Source organism: Prionailurus bengalensis, chromosome A2 (assembly GCF_016509475.1).
Source record: "Prionailurus bengalensis isolate Pbe53 chromosome A2, Fcat_Pben_1.1_paternal_pri, whole genome shotgun sequence".
NCBI classification, from domain to species: domain Eukaryota; kingdom Metazoa; phylum Chordata; class Mammalia; order Carnivora; family Felidae; genus Prionailurus; species Prionailurus bengalensis.
In genome coordinates this window covers 108199128-108222212 of record NC_057348.1, presented here as the reverse complement: position 1 = coordinate 108222212, position 23085 = coordinate 108199128, and the positions used below count along the sequence as shown (strand labels likewise).

The window sequence follows — 23085 nt, the reverse complement described above, 5'->3', positions numbered from 1 at the left end:
CATGTAAAAACAGTCCCAATAAACTTAGACAAAAAGTACTCATAGTTGATTTGGCACCAAGAGAGAAGGCATAGAAAGAGGCATTGGTGTATCTATTTTGCAAATGCATGTAGTGCGAAGAAGCTTAAGTCCTCTGTAATGATACAGCAGATTAGAGAGAAGGGAGGTACTTAAGGAGTTTAGAGAAGCCTCAATTAGCTGTTTGGGGAAAAAGGAAAGAGGTGGATTAGGGTGATGTGAAAGGTAAGCTATGTTGAGGAACAAGTTGGGGCTACAGATCATGGCAGGAATCTACAAGTTGCTGCCGTTTTCTCCAGAAGAATTTCACATCCTGGAGAAGGCAAACAACTGCATTTCTTCATGCTTGAGGTTTTTCTATATGGGTGACTGAAGAACTCATATGAGTGGAGAGTGTATTACTAAGAAGAGAGTTGAAAAAACAGATCTTGTTATCTGGTTTGAGTAGCAATAAAAAGCAAGAACTATGTAATAGCATGAGTTATGTGCCACATGTAAAGGGATAAAGCAATCAGCAAAACAGCTATGGGTCCTGTTCTCAGTCATGTTAGTAGTCATACAAATGTATAATTACCAGTGATATTAATTGCTCTGAAAATTAAAATATGTGGTGAGAGGCTAAAGGACACATGGTCAAATATTTTAGATCAGATATACTGGAAACAAATTCTGAGAATGGGAGCATCACAAAGAAGTCTTACTGCTGAATGTTCTCAGGAGATTTGAGGAGACCTAGGGAAGCAGTACGGGGTTCTGAGAATAGCATGGGAAGCGAGGATCCTTCTCAGTAATGCTGAGAAGGTGGGCCGCCATGTGGTTGCACCTGACGTCTTCGCTGATCCTGTGGGAAGTCTTGCTGCTGTCATTGCCACTCAAATCTGTCCCAAATTGAGGCCAGGGGACAACGATTTGCATCTTCACATTACACACTCATTGGCTGAAGGTTGTCCCACTGAAAAAGTTTGCAATCATGAGCAAATCACTCACTGCTACAGCTGAGGGAAATTCATAGTGAGGGTCATAGCAGAGAGCTTCTTAGCAGCCCATATTTCCAACAGTTGGGGGTGTTGTGTTAGCCCTAAAGATGGTATTGAAGTGAAGTGCCATTTAATTCTTTATAGTCTACTGCTAAGTGATATAGATTCAGTAGCATCTTCTAGGAAGTGTTCTGTATCTGGGAACAGCTCCTCCAGGATCCCTGTTGACTTAGTTTCCTGGGAAACTTCTAAGGAAAGGGTTATCGGATCAGTTGTAATCCCTGTTGCTGCATGTTATCTCTTAGCAGTAGCTGATATTCATCACCCTCCTCCATGACATCTCCCAGATTTTGTGTTCTTATTTGTAACTGTTTTGCTTGCTAGGTAGATTTCCTGGTGGAGTGACTGAGATTGTTATCCCCGGAGGATCCCTGGTTACCATGCTATTCTCAGACATTGGCTGCTGTACTTGTTCATTATTTTAAAAACCAGTTATGGAAGCAAGGGAATACCCCATTGCAGCTTCTGAGCACAAAATGTATTCATCCTCATTTTGCAGCTTTAAGGTCAGGGTGGGTCTCTTGGAAAGATGCCTGCTGAAATGGTGATTACTTATTTTTCCTGATGTTTTCTTGGACACGGAACAACTTTGAAAACCAAACTGATGAATATAATTAGGTATATATTGAAGAGACCCATTCTGCCATTCAGCAGGTAAGTAATTTCTGGGTGGTTTTATACATGTCCTATGGTCATGAGCCCATTGCCACGGTTCAGTTGCTATAAGGTTGGTCCTTTTGAGTCATAGTCATGTGGAATTCTGTGTCAATAGATAATACATTTTACTATATGTTTTTAGATATACAGGAAAGCCAAGCGTAGGAAAGACATTTATAATCAGTATATGGATCTGACATGCTGATCTTTCTATGTGGGAGGAGTCCAATGCATAATCAACTTTCTACCAAGTGGTTGAGTGGTCTTCAGGAGGCTGGAATCACATCAGAAGCTCATCATTTGTATCTGTTGTTGGCTAGTTAGACATTGAGCAGGAATAGTGTCCAGAACAGTCTTGGTGAGTGATTGCCCATGAATAACCTCCATCCCTGCCATCATGGAAGCTACATTTATTATCCCTTTGACCCAGCACTTGTTGACCAGTGACAGTGACTGGCTGACTTTATATCTTAGTCATTCTCTCTACTTTGTTACTTAAGTGTCTCTCTGGGGTTTATGCTCACTAGTGGCATTAGCATGCAATACAAAATCTTCACGCGCTATGCCCTCTTCCAGAAGTCCATCCACATGTTTCTTCCCTCAGTTTTCATTGTATTATTAAGAAATATACCTCTTGACTGCCTATCTCTTTTATCTACAATAATAATGTGTTGGGGCGCCTGGGTGGCGCAGTCGGTTAAGCGTCCGACTTCAGCCAGGTCACGATCTCGCGGTCCCGGAGTTCGAGCCCCGCGTCAGGCTCTGGGCTGATGACTCAGAGCCTGGAGCTTGTTTCTGATTCTGTGTCTCCCTCTCTCTCTGCCCCTCCCCCGTTCATGCTCTGTCTCTCTCTGTCCCAAAAAAATAAATAAACGTTGAAAAAAAAATTAAAAAAAAAATAATAATAATGTGTTTTATTAATCCTCTCCACAACTTTGTTGGTGGAGTTGTCCTCTTCTACAGCATCATTGTGTTGCTCATTGTGAAAACTGCACCTGTTTTGTTTCTAACAGTTAAGAGCTGCTACCTGGGTTCCTATTCTATCATCCCATCATCCCCATCACTTTCATGAGTCCTAGCTTTCCCCCCAACCGCCATCAGCCACCGTCTACAGGGGACATGTTGTACTGAACTTAATGATGACGGTGCTCCTTCCACTAGGCATTCCTTATTCATTTAGTAAATGAAATTTTCCCCAGGCCATCCCATGGAACATATTAAACTGGTAGGTTTTACAGCCTTAGCTAGTACATGCATTCTAGAATGTTTACATCTCTGAGTCTTTGGAACCCTTCCTCCCTTACCTGTTGCAGCAATTCTGGCATTTGTACTTCATTAAGGCAGACTATCAATTTTCGTAAGTTTCCAAGAGTCATCTTAGCCATGTATTAGTAATGCCTCCTGGGGTCCTTGCCAGAATTTGAAATATAGTACAGATAAGTATTCCATATCAGTAAACTTTTCCTTATCAGATTTATGTCTGCTTCCCTCAGTGCATCTGAGAATACAGTTCCATGCATTTTTTCCTTGCTTCTGCTGGTATATATCAGCCAGCAGGAACTTCTTTAGTCAAGAGTCCCTCTCTTTCCTTGGCAGACTACTCTCATTCCTCTTCAGGCTATGATAGGATTTGACAGATTTTTAGTGGTAGGGTTTTAAAATGGTTGCCAGGATGGTAGAAGAGAGTAGATCGTTGAAGAGGTAAGCATTGTCTTGTAAGGCACCTGCCTTACTTGAGGCCTCTGCATAAACTTCTTGCAAGGAGAGCTATTAAGTTCTAATAAAGAGGGTATAGAGTCAATTTTACAGGCCCAACAGGTTCAGGGAGTTTGAGAATTCAAAGTTCTCAACCTAGAAATCCTTGTTCCATATCTTAGGGTCTTTCTCTTTTCCACTTTGGGCTGTGACCTTGGCACAGAAGACCTCGACTACCAATGCAGCCTTGTCAGAAGCTCTGTTATTCTTAAGATAAAGTCATGTATCTGATCCTCTGTTCTGACTTCCCCCTACTGCATGAGATTAGGGTTTCTTTAAATGCAGCCGATGAAGACCTGTAGTTTTGTGTTTTGCATTAAATTGGGAATCTGTGACTGAGCCTGACATTGTCTTTCTTCAGTGAATCAATGGAACTAATCAAGAGCCACCTATTTCCATAGGCATTATAGCTACCAATTTGCTCATTCTGCCCATGTGCTGGAAATAGTGTTGTCAATATTGTTCCCTCCTACTGGTATCCCATCTTAGTGCATCAACAGTGAATGTTTAAATTAGAGCATGCCAGAGGCTCTCCACACCCCTCCTAACCTCAGTGATGGTGTCTTTATTGTCACTCAGACACTGGGAAATCCAGCTCTAATGTTTCACTTTACACTTGCTTCCTAGTACCATCCTTGATACTATCATAGGCTGGATTCCCTGGAAATAGACTCTGAGAAAAAAATGTATTCTAAAAGTTCATTGGAAAGATTTTAAGGAGATATTCCTGTAAATAAGTAGGGAAGACAGGAATGGAAAGAAAGAGATGTTCATCCATCATGAAACATGCTGTAATCAATAACTGGTGAACATTTGTAATTCAGTTGAAGCAAAGGGACAGACATTTAGACATGGTATAGCCTTCATTGGATGGTCATTTCCAGTGTAATCTGCAATGGTGAGCAGTTGATAGCTGATATCAATTGATAGTCAATAGCAGTTTATCTCACTGGTGAAAAACAGATCTGGATAAAGCATGCAGTATTTACTATGGGAGGATTCAGGGTAGGCTTTGTGCATTGTGAAGAAATATATAGATTAAGATCATTAACAGGCAATGTAAAGGCAAATGGTGGGAGAAGAACATTGCAGACAAAAGGAAGACCATGTGTGAAAATTCCAGAGTTAGGAAAGAAGCTGTCCTTCCAAAGGTCTTGAAGACATCAATTGTGAAGAGGAGTAAGCAAGAGAGACTGGCTCAAGACATGTATAGAGAGATAAACAACAGTTAGATCCTGTAGGATCCTTTAGAGCATGTTAAAGATTTTGAATTTTAATATGATGGGAGCCATTGAAGAATCAAAAGTCAGAAAGTTTAAGAAGTCGAAGTAACATTATCAGCTCTGACTGAAAAAAAGATCTCTTTGGATGGCAGTATGGAGAATTGTTTGGAAAGTCATCAGAATCCAACCAGAAAACCCACATAATGATTGTGGACATGAAGAACAATGGGAAAATATACAAAAATTTCAAGAGAATCAATATCCATAGGACTAATCCAGTGGATTAGATGTGAATATTGAAGGACAGCGAAGTGTCGAGAAACAGAGACAAAAACCGCATTCTGCCTTGAACACCAGATGTATAGGTAAATAGCATTGTGATCTAGAGACACTGGAGGTTGAAACTGAAAATCTGAATGGACCTTAGTTGAGTCAGCACTTATAAGATGGTTGATGGTGACATCAAGGCAGTTGGATATATGTATGAAACACCAGTGAGAATACTAGACCAGAAAAATAAATTTAGGAGCTATAGACTATACTTAAACCCAAGGAAAAGAATGAGCTTAAATATGAATGCAGTGTAAAGTGGGAACATAAAAGCTAAGACATGAAAAATATTGTCAAGTTGGATAGAGATCCCAGTTTTTAGATATTCAAAGGTTCACTCCCTTTCTGTTTTTTAATTTCCCTCATTCTCTTTCCACCCCAACTCCCTGCACCTCTACTTGGTGAGCTCCAGACATTATCAGTATACAGAATGTGGCTGCAGACTATTGCAAGGATTTCACCGGAAACCCTTGTCATTCAACTTGAGTGGATTCTAGAAGGCCCTGTGCTTAAATCCAAATATTTGCTCTCAATCTGAAGCATTTCAGAAGGTTCCTTTTCTTTCCAAAGTTGTATATATTACAGTTTTATTTTTTCAGTCATGTTTATGTCAGAGAAAGATGTCATTACTACCATTCTTCTGGTCTTTAACATCACTGTCTTCTTTTTGAACAAGGTTGTGCCTCAGGATATATGTGAGCTACTTGAATGTGGTGACTCTGTCTTATTCATATTATGGTTCCGATGTTTTTCCTAGAATATGACAAATAAGCAGTGATCAACAAATGCGGATTGAACAAATAAATGAAAGAAACCTGAATAAATGACTAGGAAGGTACTAAGGGAGAGGGAGAAAATTATTAGAGCAGAAAGAAAAGAAAAGAAAAGAAAAGAAAAGAAAAGAAAAGAAAAGAAAAGAAGAGAAGAGAAGAGAAGAGAAGAGAAGAGAAGAGAAGAGAAGAGAAAAGAAAAGAAAAGAAAAGAAAAGAAAAGAAAAGAAAAGAAAAGAAAAGAGAAAGAAAAAGAAGTGGGGGAAACAGTGACTACTTACAATCCAAGTCATTAGAAAATCATTGTAGCAAGACACATCTTTCATGTAGCCTGGTCTAATTCCTGGGACAGGCAATAGATTCAGAGATGTTTTTATGTATTCTACATACCTTAAAGTATTAATTAAATGTTTTTAAATAGACATGTTTCATCACACTGTAAAAAGTGCACATGCTAAGTTTCTGGTGGGGATTTTTTTTTTTTCTTAACAGCTGCGTGGTATATTTAGAGGCACCATGAAGAATGCCTGAGGTTACAAAAAAAAGGGGGGGGGCAGAGAAGAAATGAATCACTTGACATAATATGACTAAGAAAAGAAGCAAAAATTTTTCTATTAGTCAAATGTCAAAATATGTAGCAAAAATCAAAGAAGCTTAAAAACAAGCAAATCCAAAACAACATTGCTGCAGGCAGAAAAGAAATATTAACCAAATGATAAAAGGCCATTCCTAAACACAGACTTCAGCTTTTTTCTATGTTTACCAGCAAGCTGGTGGCAACTCAGATTTCAACAATTTACTTAACCACAGAAGATAAAGTTGCTAGAAATTTTTATCATAAGCGGTGGTGGAGGAAAAGAATGGAAAGACAGAGGACCACTGTTAGAGGGCATCAGGAGGGGGCTGGCTGGCACTGAATGAGCAGCAAAGAGTCTATGTTTCAACAGTCTGTGTTTTCTGAAAAGCAAAGGCTAGGATTTTTCCTTTTGCATTTTTCCTAATTAAGTTTTCTTATGTAACAAAAATGGATTTATTAAAAAATGAATTTAAGTAATATTAGCTTGATCACAGCTAGCTTATGTTGTAAGATTTCATATACTACCATCTGAAATTATAAACAAAATATTAGGGTGTTTTCCTGTCCAATATTTTTGGGGCATTTTGAAGTGGAGTTTTTCCTTATTCAAAAAGGAAATGATTATTCTGCTTCTGTTTATTGCCAGATGATAATATAAATTTGTAGTTTATTTAAGAATAGGCTTAAATGTGGGCCTTTGTATTTGGAATGTATCTATAATTTGATTGAATCCTTCTTATTTGTGATGTATCAATAATTTGATTGAATGTGAGTTATGTACTATGAAGTTGCATGTTAGATTAATTTCCTTTTTCTTCCCTGAAGACACCACAAATAAACTGCACCCAAAGTCATGTGCTGACAATTTTGTGAGGCTATTCAAATATATTTCCTTGAAACTTTTTTTTAATAATAAAAGAATTTTTTTTTAATTTTTTTTTCAACGTTTATTTATTTTTTTGGGGACAGAGAGAGACAGAGCATGAACGGGGGAGGGGCAGAGAGAGAGGGAGACACAGAATCGGAAACAGGCTCCAGGCTTTGAGCCATCAGCCCAGAGCCCGACGCGGGGCTCGAACTCCCGGACCGTGAGATCATGACCTGGCTGAAGTCAGACGCTTAACCGACTGCGCCACCCAGGCGCCCCAAAAGAATTTTTTATATTTGGCTTTTTAGACCTTAAATGGCATCCAAAATACTTTTATTTGACTATGTACTATCTGTTGCTAATACATAAGTAATTCATTTTATGGAAAATATTTCTTCTAGCATTATTTTGTAGCATTTTTATAAATATAATTTAAACATTTATTTGGGAAAGAGTCAGAATTTTGGAATATATGATTCTCTAAAAATACATTCAATTATAGATGATTCAGGATACACTCCCCCCATATGTATCTGGATTCAGATCCTTTAGTTGTTTAAATAATAAAAAATTATAAGTCTCTTAAAATTTTTAGGCACATAAAAATTCTTCTTTGAAATGAATAAGAAAGTACCTTTAATTCACATTTCTAATATAGTTATCTTAAAATATGTTGAAATCCTTTTAATCATTAACTATTTTAACTATAGGAAAATCTAAATGCTTACAGATTTTGAGACAACATTAAAACAAAGCCCCATATCTTCATTAAATTTTAGTAACTATTATCTCAGGACTAATCTTCCTTCACATGTGCCTCTCCTCACAAGACTTCTCAAAGCTACTGAAAGGTACTCTTTTCTAAAATAAAAAAGGATGGGGCACCTGGGTGGCTCAGTCTGTTGGGTGTCTGACTTCAGCTCAGGTCATGATCTCGTGGTTCACGGGTTCGAGCCCTGCGTGACAGCTCAGAGCCTGGAGTCTGCCTTGTGGATTCTTTCTCCCTCTCTCTCTGCCCCTGCCCAGCTCTTACTCTGTATCTCTCTCTCTCTCTCTTAAAAATAAATAAAACATTTAAAAAAATTAAAATAAAAGAGGAGCAAACTAAAGGATAATTGTTTCAAATATCTCTGATCCCAGCCATTCAGCTGTGGGGCTCAGCGAGGGCAGTATTCAACCTGAAATCTGGCCCTGGCGGAGATTCTTAAATGTTACTTAGTTACCTGTTAACCATTTTTAAAATCAGTGACCAAAGTTACCAGTAATGAAAGTCAAAGTGTATTCCACCTATGCATATAAATCATATGCCTTTTGGTGGTTTAGGCTGCTTTTTGAAAAACGTTTATTTATTTATTTTGAGAGAGAGAACACACATGTGAGTGGGGGAGGAGCATAGAGAAAATGCCAAGCAGGTTCTGCTCTGTCAGCGCAAAACCTGAAGCAGGGCTCAAACTCATGAACTGTGAAATCGTGACATGAGCCCAACCTGACTGAGCCACCCAGGTGCCTGCAGGCTAATTTTTCTCCTGTAACAAGGAGCTGTTTAGGTGTCCTATCATCATCAATTTGTGTTTAGTCCTTTGGTTTGGGATATAACACAAATTACTTCAGTGCAAGGCAAAACCCAGAACCCAGAACCCATGAATAACAGCCGTTGGGTGCTTTCACTGGCGTCAAGAAAATAACACAACCACTTTGGTCATTGTGTAGAGTTTAAAGCTTTCATTTTATAAAATCGGTAAATCATCAAAACTCAATTAGTATTCATTCAACAGTTCCACCTATTATGTACCTACTCATTGTAGCTACTCATTCAATGAACATATGTTGTGTGTCATACACTGGACTAGGCACTAAGGCTACAAAGGTCAAGTAAAATTCTATGATCTCTTACCTCCAGATAATGAAGTATTAGTCAGCACTAAGAAGAAATGATCTGTCACGCCACATAAGGACATGAAGACGTACTGCTGAGTGACAGGAGCCAATCTGACAAGGCTAGACACTGTATGATTCCAAGTATACGGCAATTGGGAAAAGGCAGATGGAGGCAGCAAAAAACATTAGTGATTACCAGAATTTGGGAGGAGTGAAGGATGGGTAGGTGGAGCATCAGAGCTTTTTGGAGCAGTGAAACCATTCTGCATGACACGGTAGTGGCAGACACAGGTTATTATACATTTATCAAAACTTATAGATCGTAAGTTACAACGAGCCAACCCTCAGGTAAACTCTGAACTTTAGTCAATAAGTACATGTCTTTGCTGGCTCATTCATTGTAACAAATGTGTCACTGATGCATCACCTTAATACCTAATAGGCGTAACTAGAGGAGAGGGGTATGTGAGAACACTCTGTCCTTGCTGCTCAACTTCTCTGTAAACCTAAAACTCCTCAAAATATAAAGTCTATTCATTAAAATCAAATTTGTGATCTTTTTCCTCTTAGATTTCAAGATCTAGTTTGTGGCAGATGTATAAATAACTATCCTTCTTAGTTTCCTAGGTTTACATTAACAAATTACCACACACTTAGTGGCTATCAACAACAAAAATTTATTCTCTCACAGTTGTGAAGGCCAGAAGTTCAAAATTAAGGTGTGGATGGTGTCATGCTCCCTCCAAAGGCTTTAGGGGAAAGTCTTCCAGCCTCTGGTGGCTCCACAAATTCTTTGGCTTGTGGTCAATCCAATCTCCCCACCTTCACATAGTCTCCTTTTTTTCCCTGTGTGTCTTTCCTCTGAGTCTTAAGAGGACACTTACATTGGATTTAAAGCCCACCCATATAATCCAGGATGATCTCATTTACAGAACCTTAATTTAATTTATATCTGCAATGAGCCTTTTTCCAAACAAAGGCACAGTCAATGGTTTAGGGTCTTAGCGTGTGGATGTACCTTTCGGGAGGCCACCAGGCAACTCATTGCACCACGCATAACATGATTTGCACTATCGAATATAGAATATAGTACAAATACAGTGCTCTGAGAGGGAGGTCTGAGAGCATCATAGGAAATGAGACGTGAGATGGATATTGAAGGTCGAACTGGATTGGCACATCGGGGCAGTGGTATAGTGATATGAGAGGTAGGAGACTGCTGTCCCCAGGGACATATTGCAGGACACAAGACATATTTAGAGAGCGGTAATAAGGTCTGTGTCTCTAGAAAGGAGGGTGGATGAGGGCTAAAGGAAACAATAGCATATGAGTCTGAGATGTCAGACTATGCCAGGTTATAAAGGAACTGACAATCCTGAGAGAAAAGTACTTATTCTACTTCCTATTCACAAAATTTCTAAAGATCAGATTTGTACTTTAGAAATAAGTAACTGCTTGGAACAGTGAGAACTTTAGGAAGCAGAGGTTAGTGGCAGGGAGATTAAGAGGCTATGCTCAAATGAGATACTACTCTGAGGTCTCGCAGTGGGGAGAGAGCCAAGAGATGAGAAATAGATATTTCGGAGGTAGATTAGACAGCATGTGGTGAATAACTGGATTTGATGAGCAGGGAAGGATGTGAGGATGAATCCTCAGTTTATGGCTTCAAGACTCTGTTTGATGCCATTTTCCAAAGTAAGGACTTTGGAGGAAGGGAGTGGTTTTATGTGGGGTGTAGAAAGTTATGAGCTAACTTTTGGATATATTTAATTTTCTTTTATCTTGTACCCAAGTTCTAAAATTGGTGTATCAAAATGTTTTGTTTTGGAGCAGTAAAGGGCTCTGAAAAAAGAAGCTTAAGCTTTTGGGGAAATCTTCAAAATTATCTTTAGAATTGCCCACATGGGCCCTTCCAGTCAGTTTCTGTCACACATGACAAGCTCAAACAGACCACATGGCCCTGAAAACAAAAAGAATGAATCACCAAATATTGAGAGGCTTTACTAGTTCATGAAGGTAAGAGAATGTTTTCCCTTTTTGAGGGGCTAAAAGAGGTCTGAAATGACCACGACAAATAGCAGCCCAGTCTTATTATAAAGAGATTGTAAAAAGAATTAGAGCATAAGCTCTCGCCAGGGAGGAGATCTTAAAATTTGATGAATGCTGCTTTATTACCTTTTATTTTTATCTTTTCAGAGCTGGTGCAATGAAAGAAGAAATCTCTGTTCCAACATAAAAAATAAACATAATATCACTATGACAGGGACTGATTCAGTATGGAAACATTGACTGTAGAGGCATTCTGGCTTACTTCAAAAGACTTTCAATAACTGCCAAAAGAGTTTATTTGGATAGTTTCAGTTTCATGTGTTTAATCAACTAAAAACTCAATCCAGAGTTGAGAGCGTGACACAGCATGTGTGCAGAAGAGGGTGTGCATGTGTTCATATTTGTGGGGCCGTGAGCGTGTTTGCATGTGTGGATGTTGGAGCATGAGCAAAGGTGTGTGTGTGCATGCATGTGTTATAACATCTTATGCTCTTTTATATCATTCATTTTTTTTTTTATAAATAGGGCTTGTGCTCATCTTCACAGCTGTGATTGTATTGGACCTAAATTTCTCGGATTTCTCTAACACTTCATCATGCTCTAGATCTTACAATAATATGTCACAAAGGGATTCCGTAACTATAGATAAGACAGGAAAGTAGAAGAGCAAAACTGCTTTCCCTCTGGTTAAGAGAGGTCCTGCAGCTTGAGGTGATAAGCCTTTCTTTTAAGGACTCCTGTGTTCTTTCTGTTGGGATCCACGGACTAGTATGTACTAGTACATGTATATTGTGCCATTCAGTTACATGGTAAAAGCAAAATAATGTGTCCTAAAGGAATTGATCTCTTAGATTTTTCTGTTATTATAATAGGTAAATTCATTTTAGCCATTCATACCTGAGCTCGTTAATAACAACGTGATGACTACCATCTCCTCTACCACTGACTTTTCGAGGTTAGCGGTGGGGAGGTCAGCACCTCGTCTGGTGTTTCTCCAGTTCTTCTTGTCCTATGTGGTTTGGAGAGTTTGATAAAATCATGGATTCACAGGCTCTATCCCTGCTGAATAGCAGTGTTCATGAAAGAAGAACTGTGATTTTAGCTAGCTCATTGTGAGCTCATTAAGATTCAGTAAGTTGAAGAAACAACAACTAGTCCAATCCTTTGTTTTTCAGATTTTCAGAAGATTGAGACCAGGGAAAATTATTAACCCATTTAGACCATGTCTCTTTTTCCTAAACCATTGTGCTGGCCCACCAACCTCTAAGGTGCACGATACACATAGAAATTCTGACTTGGGTTTTTCAAGATAAATGAGTTGAAAATGATTCTAGTATGCCACAGTGAATTTGGTCCCAGGTCAAATACGTGTGTCAGCATGCAGCTTAATGGTTGTATACAATACACTGTTAATGAGGCTGGAGTTGTTATATTTATCTCTTTAGTATCATATATAAAATAAAAACAGTAATATTCTTCCCATCCAGCATCTCACTGTGATTCCATTCAGTTGTCTTGCAAGTATTCCCTGCTGGTCAAAAAAGGGATCAGATGATGGAGTGTGGGTGACTTGTGACTGCTACCCATGCTGGAGGCATATAACTCTGAGGGTATGTGTTGATGACAGTGCCTCAGCAGTAACTGTTCTGCAGATGAAGAACAATTTCTTTTTAAAACCAGGGTCATTTGTCATTAACTTTTTTTGGCAGAAGGATGAGACGTGGCTCCTGTACCTAATGAACTTACAATGTGGGTGGAAAAACAAAGATTGGCACAGAAACAAGAGATTACAGGTCAGGTTGTGGGTGTAGACCTGTCGTTTCAAACCAAGGACATAACGCGATATTTCCCCTCACTCTTCGTTCCACATACATATATAATAAGGTATTATGTCAATTGTTTGAGAAACTATTGGGATAATTTTTTGACATTGACAGTCACTTACTTTACACTGGGCTCACCCATCTGAATTCTATATATTATTTCCTGACGAAAACAATTCAGTAAATATAAATGTAGTTAATTATCCTTCTTTTGCAGTTCCTCTACAATCATGAGCAAAAGATTATAGATACTGTGTTTTATTTTTATAGAAAACATAGGCAAGGCTTGTGCCTTCTTAGAAATTTTGTGACTTCCCATAAACTACTACATTCTCCACATTCCAATTTTTTCAGTCGTTAATTGTGACCAAGAGTGAATGGCTTGACAGGATTTCGCTCGGGGCACTCTAAGCCACATATTCATCTGCCCATTCATTAAACTTCTTAGTATTAAGAGTGAAGGAAGACACTGGGCTAGCACTTTTCACCATTCCCTAGCTTGCCACGGTCTTTGGTCAGCTCATATTGCCTCTTCACTTCTGAGTTTGTTAGAGTTGCCAACTGAGGCAACTGACTTGCTAAGAGAGATGGGGAGATCAGGATGAATGCATATTAAATTTCATCAAACTCTTGCTGGTGTCATAAAGTTAGCAAATGGCATTATTTATGGCATTAATCAGTGCATTTGTCCCTGCTCCCTCTTTTCATACTCATCTCCTGGAAAATGATTGAACAAATCTTACCATGTATAAGGGTTAAAGATGAATAGTTTATTTGCATCCACCTCACTGGTCCTCCCAATTATCCCATGATGTAGGGTGAAGTTCATTCAAGTTTTCCAGGCTCAGAGACAAATAATTCCCCCAAATGCATGTGACCATCAAGTGTCAAACCTGGGTATTTGAACACTTCGAGTATGATTCTGGAGCCATAGCTTTTGCCACTTGACTATTCTTTCTTCCAAGGAAGAGCTATGGGATTAGAGACAGTTGGGAACACCGACCCAAATGAGGCAATATGGCCTGTCTCAGATACATGTAGCACATACTCACACTCAGCATTTGGTAGCCCCTCTTTTTTTCCTCCTCATTCTCTAGGTCTGGACTTTTCCTAAGTTGTTATTTCCTAAGTTGTTATAATTTCCCAAGGGAAATTATAAAGGACGGTGTAAGTTTAAGTAATTTATGGAAAATGGCCACTACTCAGGGAAGGAAAGGTAAATGGCATCCATTGAATGCTGGCATCCGTGGTTACAACATGTACCTACTGCTACAGGCATTGGCCCACTTTACAGATGAGGCATTAGAGTTCTTTAGGTTTACCCCCTTGCATTGTTTCTGATGCTTAAATACAGATATTGTCCCTCCTTTCCAGATGCCCTCTGCCTAGTGAGAATTCAGATATGAACATATGAATTACCATAGACGGGAATGAAAGTGATGAAAGAAATATATACTGAAAAATCTATTTACTGAAACTTTTGGTTCATTCATTCAAAAGCTTCCAGTAAAAATAATAGAAACAGTTTCATGAGATTCTTCTGAGTTCTAGAATTTTCCTTTGGAGAATAGGCCAGTTATGTTTTTGTTTGGAATTTAATTTATCGTAAGGTATTCAAAAGTCATTATTAATTTGAAGCTTATTCAAACAGTCGAAGAATGCCATAAAAATGATACTTTCTGTGGTCCTGGATAACTTCCTCCATAAAACCTCCGTGGATGGCGCTGAACGCCTGACCATTTGCAGGATTAAGCAGGTATATCTTGAACAATTGTCTGTAGTCAGAGGCAGTAAAATCAAAGCTATGACGTTTTTATCCCATCAGGCTGTTCCAGATACTAGTTCCACCTTTTGACAGGATGCCAAGCAGTTGACCATTAAATCAACGTATCTGGCACCACGATATCTGGTTTTTGAAAAACTCATTGCAATAAAACAAAATAACATTGCACTTCAGTTTTCAATTGCTTTTCTTTTTTGATTGTCTTTGAACAGACACGTATTTGATTCACAGGATGCACTTAAGTTTAATGTTCCCATAACCACAGACAAAATTTTGTGCTATTTTAAATAAGTTTTAATAGAAAGCATGGATGATAGTAAGAAACATAGTAAAACCTAGTGACTTCCTGATACATCTATAAACTGTGAGCTATTTTGGGAAAATGTAAAAACAATGCACAAAGAGACCCCACCCCCAAATCAAGTCCCAAATAATCTTGAATCAAATATAATTAGAAGGAGGAGTTGAAACAAACAAACAAACAACAAAAAAGCAAATTCTGTGACCAAAGAAATATTGATACTATTCTCAAATGTTAATGAAATGCAAATCTGTGAAGATGAACGATGTGACCTTGAAATGACACTATCAATTTTAGCAGACAGTGCAAGTAGTAATCTAATTGATGACCATAAGGAAGATTTCACAGTATTATGAAACTAAATGACTGTATGCATTTTACAAGGAAGAAAATGAGTACAAGAGAAGCTAATTCTACTCATAAATAATATTACAAAGTTCCTTTTTAAATAAAGAAATGTTTTGTTTTGTTATGCCTGCTATGTCTTAGAAAGACATATTATAATGCTTTTTTCCTCAGTTTCCACAGAATAGAAACTCATGCTTTCCCTTGCTCCCAAAGCAAGAAAACAAGCCCATTCTTTCCATTGGCATTCCAATTCACTATTCCCCCCCACAACATATCACCTCTTTTACTATATCCAGATTGAGGGTTTTGAAAATGTAAACCAGTCCTCCTGTCTTAGAAACATACATAAGAAGTCTTTCTTTAAAAAAAAATAATAAAAAAAATAAGTAAACTTTTTTCATATTGGGATCTAGGGCACTGTAAGAAAGGTATTCCAATTGATGGCAGAAAGCCATTATGAGGAAACAAACTGTATATAAGCATGGGGACACAGCCTTTGTAGCTCTGAAATAACTTACACAAAGAACTCATATATAAATTTGGCTCACCTCAGCAATGCTTTTTCTTTAAATTACACAGAAATCTGAAATGCATTGGGTGTATGTAAGGGCAAACTGTGGCCCTGAGTAAAAATGTGTATTTAAAAGGGGAAATGTGGAAGTAATTATTACCTTGATGTATTTACCAGAATGCACAGAATGTATTCAGCATGTCTCGCTTGGGCATTGAGGGTTTCGCAGAACACCTATGACTCTAAAACTCCAGCATTTGGCATCATGTGATCCGGGAGTTAGTGATAAACTACCTTTACCCAGGCACTGTTGTCTTGGAAAGCCTCAAGGAGCCAGGCTGCTGAGAAGAACTGAAATCATTATTTGAAATGAATGAGTCAGTCTTCTCTGGTTCAAAATGAACAGTGTTGCAGGCAGGCACTTTCGAGAAATAAACAGGAACTTTTGTTTCCTTCCACATGGAGACTAAAAAAGCCAGGCAAAGCAAAGTGTGCTAAGTAATGGCAAAAAATTCTAGTTGGATTTCATGATTACTGTTGGGCCTTTAAATTGTACCTCTAAACCAAACATTCATATTTCCTGCAAACCAGACTTAAAAGGAGGCTCTGGCCAGTATTAAGAAGTGTCCATATGCCCAAGAGTGGGGAGTATGTGTATGTACCCATGGGTTCCAATGCGCTGGCTACGGTAGATATACTGTGCAGAGTAACCTGAAGTGGGGAAAGTGTACAGTGGGAATCCAAGCCAAAGACCTTGAGGAAATGTCCAAAGTAGAAAGCTGATGAAAACATAGGAAAGTCCCTAATTCAGAGATGCAGAGACAGAGCTACAAGTGGGGCCCTGGGAAAGAAGCCACACTGAAGTAGACAGACCATAAACAACATGGAGTGTCCCCTCTGATTTCAGCACAAACCAGTGAGGATTTAGGGTTTATTTTAATGGGACTACAAGTGCCTAATCCATGAATATATAGAGCCAGCCAAATAGAACAGGATCATGAGATCTAAATGTTTGCATTTGTCTTGGTTTCTGGAATGGTAGATAATAACAATTGCCTTTTTACAGCAAAGTTCCAGGACACATTGCTACTCCTCCTGTTCCTCTGTGATCACACCTCACAGACTCTGTAAGTGAATTTGAGATTAACGGATACAAATAAAATGCTGAGCTTCTGAAGTGAGGGAGTTTTCAGGTTATATAGAACCTTCAAATACCATACCTAGTAGAAGGGAGCAAGACTTAGTTCAGTCTAGGTAAGTACATAGCCGTTTTCTGCTGAGGACAAATGTTGGAAAGGCCATCCTAGGTAAAGAAGAAACACCATGTGTAAACAAACCAGTGTACCTAAGGAACTAGAGTGATTTATTATGGATGGACCACAGATTATTGGCAGGGAGTGGCAAAAGACATGGTTAGAAATGTTCAGGCTAAGGCCAGATTCTAAAGGAACTAGCTAACCCATGTTATGGAATTTTAGCTTTATCTTGTAGGCCATGATGAGTGATTAATACTACTAATGGGATGATGGGGACGGGGTCAGGGATCACATGTTTCAGTGTATACTCCAGAAATCTACCTCTGGCAACAAGATGAATAGTTTGGAATGAGCAAACCTAGTGGTAGGGGAAATCAGTTAGAAAGTGTTGCAATCGTTCAGTGAACAAAATAATGGATATTATGGAATAAGCAGCAACAGAACAACTGAGATAGTGGACTCAAGAATACTCAGGAGAAAATGTGGCAGTACTTATAGAAATGGACCATCAGGGCCAGTGGGGTTGTTTGGTAGTATGGAATACAGGAGAAAAAGCAGATGTGTCATGGAGGAGGGAACAAAAGAGACAAGTTTCATTTCGAAAATGACGTGTCTGTGTGGCACATCTGGGTGCATTTGCTTAGGATCAGATGGAATTACTGCTTTTAGAATTAAATTCTATTATTCAGTTCACTTTTTGTTGCAAGTGACACAAGCCCAACTCTAACTAGTTTAAACCAAATGAACGGATTTATTAGCTTTTTCAAGGGGACACAGCTGGATTCAGAGATCTAAACATTATTCTTAGGACTTTGTCTCTTATTTCTCCTTGCTTCTGTTTGGCTTCAATTTCAGTGGCTCCTTTCAGGAGGCAGTAAGATGAATACGGACAGCTCTACCCTTACGCACTCTCGATTCCTGAGGAAAAGAACATGCTCTTCCTATTGTCTATGTCAGAATTTCTGGATTCTGATTAGCCTGATTTGTCTTGCACCAATCCCGTTCCCAGGGCATGAAATACTTGGATTGTCCAAGCCAGGGTCACGTTCCCAACCTGGAGGCCAGGTTCCAGGTAAGGCACCCTGTCTGACCATCCCCAAAGAACCGCATGCGATTGAGAGAGGTGCATCTGAGTGGCAAATAATACACCTCTAGTGGAATGGCAATGAGACAACTAGACGTTTCTCCTGCAGTTGACTGTCAAGACTCTGGCAAGCAGTGAAGGTGACTTTAAAACATGTGAACAAGATAAATCTCTTCCGAGTTAGCCCTGCCTTCAAAGGCTCCAGAGCTTGGCCCGCACTATAAGGAGAACCAAAACAGATCTCTAACACTAAAATTCAAGGACTTTTTAAGTTTCTTTTTGACCTTCCTAGGATGGTTTTTAAAAGTTTGGTAACCAATTGGACAAACAAACAGAATTCCTTGGGAAGAATGTTTGGAACCAAACCACACCCCACACCCACTAAAACCCCCTCCCTCTGTCACCACACACACACACACACACACACACACACACACACACACACACGATGCAAGGCTGAGAGAAACCAGTGTAAGTGTTTGGGGAGTGGGGGTGGACACAGGAGAGAAGAAGATCACAGTTCCTGGCCTGGAAGCCTGGGAAAGGAGCTGCTTTTGTTTAAGGCAGCTGCCTCCAATCACCCCAAAAGGTGTTTAGTCAGATTGGATTCTCCAAATAACTGAATTCCATCCCTCCCCCTGCTGGGGCTGTGTAGCTTTTGGAAGTGATTAGAACTGCCTGGAAACCCTGAGTTGGAAAGGTAAGCAGAATGGGGAGCTTGACTCAGTCAGTCCCATTCTGGGCTTGGGCAGATCCAGTGATTGCCCTGGCATCCTGGGCGCCAGACCATCCTCTGCCTTGCTCTGTGCCAGCAGATCCAGGTGGCTGCTTGGGTTCACAGGGAGCTTTGCAGCCTGGGGAGAGCAATACCCCTTGAATCTCAGCTGCAGCGTGAGTGCAGGACTAGGCTTCAAACACTATAGTGCATGGCCATGACTATAGCCTGAAGGACAATTTTAAAATATTCAGACCTGTAGGATGTGGGCCTTGGACCCTGCAAATCTTAGGGGCAAACGTGTCTCTAGCACTATCAATTCAAGGCCTTTTATACTGTAAGAAACACATACTTAAAATAAATCTAATTTCGATCATGGTGAAAAGAGAAATGTCTCTTTCCCAAAAGATGGTTTACTATTACTGAAGTAACATACTTTCAATTTCACTGGATTTGCCTTTTAATTAAGTAGGTTTGCCATTAAGAGTCATATAGGATAGGGGCACCTGGATGGCTCATTCAGTTAAGTGTCTGACTCTTGGTTTCAGCTCAGGTCATGAGATTGAGCCCTGCATCAGGCTCCACACTGGGCATGAGGCCTGCTTAAGATTCTCTCTCTATCTCTCTCTCTCTCTCTCTCTCTCTCTCTCTCTCTCTCTCAGAAAGAAAGAAAGAAGAAAAGAAAAGAAAAGAAAGAATCACATAGGATAATCCACCGTGAGGAATACTTACAAATTGACTTATATTCTATTTGGTTTTACTTAAAAAGTATTTTATTAATTAATTATTTAATTTTACTCACTAGATTACTGGGTTATTAAAAAAGGATAAAAAACAAAAACCCAGTGAAGAATTATACAGGGCCAGGTCCCCAACAAAGGAGCTTCTGTCCACACGGAGTTTGGGGTCTGGCCAGTGGCACATGGCAGCGTTCTGGTTCACCAACCTGGAAACTCCCAAATCCCATACTACTGGGATTTTTACGGAGGCCTTCTCAGGTAGGAATGATCAAGTTTTAACTCTGTTTTCAACTCCCGTCTCCTCTCTGGAGAATGGAAGGTGGAGGGCTGAGAATTCCAAGCTTCAAATTATGGCTTGTCTTTCTGGTGACCGGCTCCCATCCAGGAGGCATCCAGAAGCCCATGCGGGGTCACCTCAAGAGAACAACAGATACTCCTTGTGCTCTTATTGCTGAGGACCTTAATGAGTATGTTAAAGGCATATATTTGTGTTTTATTTTTATAATTTCTTTTGATATTTTTATGGGTTGAAATGGAGTTTTCAAGAATTTGTGTGAGATTTGGAATATTTCATTTACAGGGAAATTTGTCAGATTTCACCTATAGGTCAATCCTATGAACGATGATCGAGTAGGAACAAATTACATTCTTGCTGGGGTCACCTTCCAGTCACTTTTGAGAGTCACCTGTCAGAGTGCTTTTTGTAAGTGGTCACTTGCCTGCACTGCCCATTAGCCAATTTGTGGCCCCAGCGCAGAGCAGCCAGGAACTTTGCTACCTCACGAAGCTGATTTTCTGACGCATTCCCCTCTGTTGCAGGATTCTGGACCATCTTCAAAGGTCTTTGCCTGGTTTTTGTCAAAGCTTGAAAATGTGAAGGGACAATAAATATGCAATCTGCTTTAATTTATAATGTTATTTTAATTCTAAAAAGTGTCCCCAGATATAGTAAATACAGTTGGTGCTAGACTGATGGATAATAGAATAATTCTGCAAATAAAATACAGAAGAATAGGTTCCTTTAAGATAATGTATTTTGACTGGTGTTAGCTTCTAATATGGCAGATTGTGTTAGAGTTTTCAAAGCTGTTTGAAGTCTGTAGATGTTTTCAGTTTTAGTAACCTCAAAAACAGATGTTTAAAAAGTCTTATTGTGCGTTTGTACAAATGGTGTATAGGAAGAGTGTTTGCAGAACACAGATTACCTCAGCCCTGTCCTGTGAGTCTCTGTCTTCGGTTGTGTTTTTTATGGTCTGTGGTACATAAACTTTTTAGACAGTGGGAGGAGACAGTAGCTGAAATAAAATTAAATTTCTTACCATGGGAGAACTTTTATTACAACTTCCTCTGTGACTGAGCAGAACCCAGAAGGAATAGACAGTCTTTAGCCACAGAATGCTCTTGAGGCATTTCTGAGAAATATATTTAATTTGTATAATCACTGGGTAAAAAAAACTATTTCTGGTAAGTAGTCCACACATCTAAGTGCTGTCAAAACCACATAAAATTTGGGTTCAGATCAAACTATATTCTTACTAACTATGTATGCTCAAAGGAATTAGAACACCATCTATGAATTAGGGAATAATTACTGACCCAATAAGGATATTCTGAGGAAGAAGTAAAGTAAATGAGTCACGAAATACACATATAATAGGTGATCAGCACTAATATGAACGTATGTCTGGCCATGACTTTTCACACTATTCCAGTTAATAGTACTTGACATCTGACACATGTACCCACTTCAAAAAAGCAACAGTTCATCTGAAGCTTTGCAGAGATGAAACATAATAAATGCAGTACAAATTTAATGCCATATAAATGTATTTTAACTCGTGTAAGCACTGGAAGAAATGACTATAAATACAATATTTTCCCATTTTATTAAAATTTTTGTCTTTACCTCATGTTAATAAAATGTACATATTCATATATTAAAATCTGAATAGCGTTATTTCACTTGTTTGGAATTAAGATGCGGTTTTTCATTACTTTACCCCAATTACTTTATGATGTATTATTAATCTTTCACAGCCTGTTTTTTGAATGTTTATTTATTTTTGAGAGAGAGAGAGAGAGAGAGAGAGAGAGAGAGAGAGAGAGAGAGTGAGTGTCCATTTGGGGGGAAGGGGCAGAGAGAGAGGGAGACAGAGAATCCCAAGCAGGCGCCACATTGTCAGTGCAGAGCCTGACAAAGGGCTCAATCCCACGAAACATGAGATCATGACCTGAGATGAAATCAAGAGTCGGAGGCTTAACTTGACTGAGCGCCCAGGCACATGGCACTTCTGACCACCTAAACATTTTCTTCCTTGGCTCTCCTTTAACATCAAATCTAAAATGTTCCAAGACGAACCTCAAGTTTATTATCCTTCTTCAACTTCTACCCCCAAACAGCCATTCCTTTTCCTATTTCTGTTAATGGTGCCTTTTGTCCACGTCACCTAAACTTGAAATTTCCTCCCTTTCTTTTAACTTCTTATCCAAACTTCTAAATTATTAAAATATTAACTTGAAATCATTTTGCCATGTAATTTATATATATTATATATATGTACATATATATAATAGCACATATGTGTGTCCACATGTTAGAGCTTGCGTATATGTGTATATACACACACACTAGCTCTCTGTGTCCTATCATTTATATGTATGTACATATATACCTAACTAAATATATATATATATATACATATATACCTGTATATGTAAAGAGCAAGTATTTTGTTGTTACTATATGAGATACAGAGAACCTTACATTACAGAAGTAATGTTTCATTTATTCTACTCTTCCAGTCATGAAGTTGATATTATGATTAGTTCCATTTTTCAGATAAGGAAAGAGTTTCTGGAACTTACTTAAGCTCAAACAAATAAGAAAGAAAAGAGTTGGGGTTTCAAATCCAGATCAGTATGACCCCAAAGCTTACATGCTCTTCTATCTATTCCATCCCTCTGAATCACAATGTCACTTCTGTTCTTGAACCCGTATTAACCTCTATTACATTCTCTCCTTTCTGTACCGTGTGTTTTGCCCTCAATGCAATTTACAATTCATCACATGATTCATTCTCTTAAAACACAGTTCTATCTTGTCTTTCTTCTACTAAAAATTTGTGAATGGTTCCTACTGCAAATTGCCTCTGTTACCTTTATGCCATCCCTCTATTAAGGTTCTCCAGAGAAACTGAATAGGTGTGTATATCTAGAAACAAACTTATTTTAGGAAAGCAGCTCAGGTAATTGTAGAGTTTGACAGATTCAATATCTGCCAAGTAGGCTGGCAGACTAGACACCCAGGGCTTAGCCAGTTTTACACTCTAAGTGCAAAGGCTGTCAAGGTTGAAGACACATGA

The 23085-nt window shown here is 38.9% G+C and overlaps 2 long non-coding RNA genes across 3 annotated transcripts in view; both read left to right on the top strand.

Annotated features, from left to right (window-relative positions):
* Window positions 1–18314, top strand: part of LOC122487952 — a 54178-nt gene extending 35864 nt beyond the window's left edge. The window contains exon 6 of one of the 2 annotated variants that reach the window (XR_006298517.1): window positions 18040–18314. This is a non-coding gene — a long non-coding RNA (uncharacterized LOC122487952). Of the gene's footprint in view, window positions 1–1554; window positions 2362–18039 lie in introns of those variants that run through there. The other variant, XR_006298516.1, reaches the window with a different exon arrangement.
* A 1478-nt stretch (window positions 18315–19792) lies between these two features.
* Window positions 19793–23085, top strand: part of LOC122487951 — a 40054-nt gene continuing 36761 nt past the window's right edge. Inside the window, exon 1 of the long non-coding RNA XR_006298515.1 lies at window positions 19793–19981. This is a non-coding gene — a long non-coding RNA (uncharacterized LOC122487951). The remainder of the gene's footprint in view (window positions 19982–23085) is intronic.